The sequence below is a fragment of the Penaeus japonicus genome, unplaced genomic scaffold, assembly GCF_977035675.1.
Source record: "Penaeus japonicus unplaced genomic scaffold, GWHDUDI00000001_assembly GWHDUDI00000032, whole genome shotgun sequence".
In the NCBI taxonomy this organism is placed as follows: Eukaryota; Metazoa; Arthropoda; class Malacostraca; order Decapoda; family Penaeidae; genus Penaeus; species Penaeus japonicus.
Genome location: NW_028234434.1, coordinates 14,319,153 through 14,324,152, shown reverse-complemented (window position 1 = coordinate 14,324,152; position 5,000 = coordinate 14,319,153). Strand labels below are relative to the sequence as shown.

Here is a 5,000-nt window from a genome sequence, read left to right as displayed (position 1 = left end):
TTTGATTTTGTATCTTCAGTGAGGTTTTCTTTGTTTTATCGTGGGTGGAAAATTGTGTACATTACTGTTTAAATAGTTATCGAGTCACCGCGGTTTATAGAAGGTAATGTGTCTCTTAACGATCAATGATGATAAATAAAAATCACATCACATTTCATGTCAAAACAACGATTCGCAATGTTACAGGTATTCATTACCTCTTCATAATCAATTCATAGTTAATATGATAACAAAAAAGACACGTGATATTACACTCATGTGTACATTCGCATTTCTTTGAGTGCCTCCCTTGTATCAAAACCCAATGCTCGCCAAAGTAAATATTTATCAATCTATTTCTCCAAAGTAATCTCATATGCGGCGTGTATCTGTGGAGCAAATGCAGTATGTGTTATTATCAATTGAATATAAAAAGGAAGTGCATTCAGTATATATTCCACTAGGGAGTAAGTACCATAGCAGACAAAGTGGAAACATTGCTAACACTCTAAAAAAAATCTACAAAATAATTTACACAGGGAAGTGAATTACAGTTGTAAACAATGAGAACAATAAAACAATATATATATGTATGTCCCACAGCAGCCTGCAAATAAATATTGTATGCGATAAATTCTCACCTGTAATAAAACTTTAATGGATCACGTTACTAGACTGAGCATAGAGTAACAGCAGCACATCGCAAATAAATTAAAAAATGGTTTAACACAAACAGACGCACGTACTCTCACGACCATGACTTTTAGGAATGACAATGATCTACAGGTGTTCAACAGGGAGCTCAAGTTAAGCAAGAGAACCAGGAAGAGAAGAAGAAGAAGAGGAAAATGAAGAAGAAGAAGGAGAAGGAGGACGGACAGGTGCGCTATAAGTCGCTTACGAGGCCCTCTAGCGGGAAGAGAGACAGATTAGCCCGGGGTGTGAAATAGTCTACGGAAGTTACGCGGCGTGTTTCGGAACACCATGGCCGTTGTGCGGTGAACATAAATTGAAGCGTTACCTTATTATCAGAAAATAATCTCTATATTCGTTTTTTTCGACGTTATAAAGAGCGTATATTTATACATATATATGGCATATTTTCTGTGATATCAGTATCTGGATATGTATTCATCAGCTGGAAACAATGCTTGATTACCTCAAAATTCCAACAAGAGCCATGAATAATTCAGCTTCACTCGCACTTCCCGATAAATCGATAAGCTAAACTTACGACCGTTATGTTGCACGAGTCTAGTAACACTGAACTTGAAAATATCACAAAGGTTTAACAAAACTGTTTTAACCATTTCTAGAAGCACCGCTGAGATTATGATTATAGAGGAATAAGAAGTAATATATACGAAACGTAGATAAGGATATATATATATATATATATATATATATATATATATATATATATACATATATATATATATATGTATGTACATTTTTTTTTCCTTTTTCTATTTTTCTTTTTTTTTCTTTTCTTTTCTTTTTTTTAATTTTCTTTTTTTTTCTTCCTTTGGAGGGACTTCTTTCTCGTCTTCTTGTGTGAGGTGTTAAAAGAGAGACAGAAAGAAACGCAAGGAAGAACGAAGATTAAGAAAGAATCATATATATATTTACTATATATATATATATATATTTTTTTTTTTGTCAAAGTTTTCTTCCAATGGCCTTTCAGAACAGCAACTCCCAGTTCAGCAATACATTTTCCCTCACCTGACAACGAGGGAGAGAACTCACATAAATCTGCCACGGTATTAATCTCTCTGTCAGGTTTCGGCCGACTAGGGGGTGGGGGGTGGGGGGGAATCGAAATAGCATCACCATTCGCTCTATGTTGGGTATGTGGCGCTCATGTAGCCTAGGCGCTAGTCCGAACTTCCTGCCCCACCTAGCATTTCAAACTACTCTTTCTATCTTAATCACAGTCATTCTATCCCGGAGATTCTTCTCTTATCTTGTTATTTTCTTCCATCATCATTAGTAATATCATTTCTATCTCCTTCCTCCCCCTATCCGCTTATTTGCTCAACGTAGGCCTACAGGAGCAGACTGTTGGCGCCGGTCGGCCTAACCTTCCCTCCCCGGCCGCTGTGTGCGCTGGCAGTGGCGGTCCGTGATGCAGGCCTTTCATCAGAATGCAGGCAGACCCTCATATTGGTCTGATATAAGGAGCCACTGCCAAAGTGTGTGTGAATAATGGCTTTATGAAATTTATAAATTTTGTCATAACGCAGTCTCCCTCTTTGGGACTGAGTCTTGCCTCTAGGAAAAAAAGGAAAAATAATGTGGTTTTTCATGATTGATATTTTTATTTAACGCTACTACATAAATATTATGATCTCAACTGCTAAATGGTCAGTGGATTTCTTCCCTAAAGAACTGTTTTAACATCAGCTTACAAATCATTGTTTTCCTACAAATCATTGGTAGTACTGAACCGACAGATCTGACTGACTTAGGATTTAGCTTGTAAAATCTCTCCAGAACCTTATATATTTTTTATTTTTATATTTTTTCTTTTTTTAATTTTCTGAAAAAAAAACTTTTACTTTTCTTAAATACACGGACACATACATTTAGAAAAGCTGGAGAGCTTTTTCATTTTTACTTTATCCTTTACGCCTAGGCTATTACACAGACAAGAAAACCGTTATTTAGAGATAACACAAACACTTATAGCAAATACGTATACACAGGCATGGCTAAAATTACCAGGATACAATGTGAATATGACAGTAACTCCAACAGGGCAACCCAGAAACCCCTGATGAATTTGTTTGCCCGAAAAGCAAATGGTATACTTCATGCCTTCAGTATGCCTCACTGGATCCCCACATTTTAAGGCCGACCATTGTGAGTTGTCATTGGTAATTTGAACATAGAATTGCGGCCCCGTTAATCGGTCCAGTGGCGGCCTATCTGCGGCTCGTCCTGTAAACGCTTATTCCTCGTACTTCCCTGCAGAGCACTGTCGTGAGATCCTCCTCGCCGCCGACCCGCACAGCACGAGATAACCCGCTTTTTCGAAGGTTTTCGCGGAGTATCGGGTGTGCAGGTGGGTATACCAGGAGTCTCTGGTGGGTTTAGGCTTAGGGTTGGATCACGCAAGTCCCAAACTGCGGAATTTGCGGTCTGGGAAATGGCGTGGCCACCGCAGGTCCCGTGACGTCAGAGGCGCTCTTAGCGGCGGCGGCGGCGCCGGCGGCCTGCGGAAAAGACTCCGCCGATGGTAGCTTTGCAGTCTTTGTTCCGTCCTCACGTCCGCATGCGGCAAAGTTTCCTATCGGAGATATTAAATTTAGATACTTCAGAAAAGGTTCTGTCTTTAGGATATTTTTCAGATTACGAAAAACCATTAAATTAATTAAAAAATCGAGGATGAACTTTGACTCAGCTACACTGGAAGCGACGACGGCGCTCTGAACTCAAAATATATATCACATGAGTAGGGTACTTGTCTTAATATTAATGAATATAAATTAAAAAATAACAGTAATCAACATATACTTTCCTTCCGTCGAATTTTCTGTGAATTAAGGTTAACAAACCATGTAAGAAAAATAAACATATAAATAACAAAGACAAGTATTTTCCAACTATAAATAAATAAATAAATTTCAACATAAAAGTACCTTAATGACACGCCATATATTTCCTCCATTATAGTGAATGAACACGAGTAACAAATTTACTCCGTAATTCATCTCATTTCCCAAGAACAACGCCGGGTGAATAGACGCCATCGCGCCTTCCATTATCACTTAAGATTAAATTCTCCTTAAAATTCAATGTTTCCTAATAGTAACGAGTTGACTCTGTGAAAAAGGAAGATAAAATTTCTTTCAAATTACAGATTAAACTCCCCAAAAGAGCACGATAAGTACATAATTATAGATAAACTCCCTTTTCCTTCCGAACCTCCGCCGGAGATATAAAGTATTCCCACAACGATGAAACATCCATAAGATCGCCCTTAAAAAATTCCCCCCCGTCTATAAAACCGCCTGAAGTGTGTGGGAATCTCGCCCAACGTGTGTGTTTAAGAGTAAGTTAGCAAGCAATAAAGATAGCAATCAGCCAATTCGCAGCGGGTTTGGAGCGCCATATCAAGTGCTAAAACACTCGCTCTCATCACCATAAGGAACCATAAAGTCAAATTGTCCTAAGCTAGTGGCTGACATTGACCTTAAAGAGAGAGAATGGAAGGAAGAGACTCCCCGATATGCCTTTCGGAGCACATGGTAGAGAGCGTGGATTTTACTACATCGCGCAATCAAAACAAACCATAAAGTGAAGTTATGGCGGCCATGTTTCATGCTGATGACTGCGCATGCGTCGCCCCGCCCCCTGTGTATTCCTCCGCCGCATGTTCTGTTCTGAGAGTATTTCCAATAACATTCGTTCGCTTCCCCGCTGTATCGGACAAAATTTGCCTATTTATTTTTTCTACCATAAGATCAAGCTTACAGATTAATGTAATTTTAATTCGGTATGTTCAGTTTGATGATTACTGTTGGTTTTCAAGATTTTTATATACTATGCGCAGCAAACTCAGATCTATTAAATTGCTACTAAAGCTACTGAGTGAAACACGTTTATGGAATCAACGTTGGAGGCGGGGTCGGGGGGGACGGAGACCTTACGAGAACGTTGGTGAACACGGTCAGTTCATGTTGTAGACGTCAGAAGGTAAAGACGTAGCGGGTTGTTGTCCCGGAATGAAATGTCCAATGCTCTAGACGAGTTGCAATAAATATTTCAAATAATACCTTCAAGGGATAAGGATGTACATTATGAAATATATTATATATCACATAAATAAGCCCTTTCATCATACATAAGCTCGTACTCATAGTTGCACATATACGAATGATTCTAAAAGCGACAACTCACAATAAATAAATCATAAAGAATATGTCTAAAAGGATTTTAGACATACCTATGATGGAGATATTGTCATTCGAATGAATTTGGGGATTTACAAGTCCTGCAGATGTGAACTTATACGC

At 38.6% G+C, this 5,000-nt stretch overlaps 1 protein-coding gene across 7 annotated transcripts in view; it reads right to left on the bottom strand.

Annotated features, from left to right (window-relative positions):
* Positions 1 to 2,280: 2,280 nt before the first annotated feature.
* The window catches only part of LOC122242079 (homeotic protein ultrabithorax), an 865,946-nt gene continuing 863,226 nt past the window's right edge, over positions 2,281 to 5,000 (bottom strand). For all 7 annotated transcript variants that reach the window (XM_086556353.1, XM_086556356.1, XM_086556355.1 and 4 more), the window contains one exon: positions 2,281 to 3,271. The gene's annotated coding sequence lies outside the window, so the exon portion shown is untranslated. The remainder of the gene's footprint in view (positions 3,272 to 5,000) is intronic.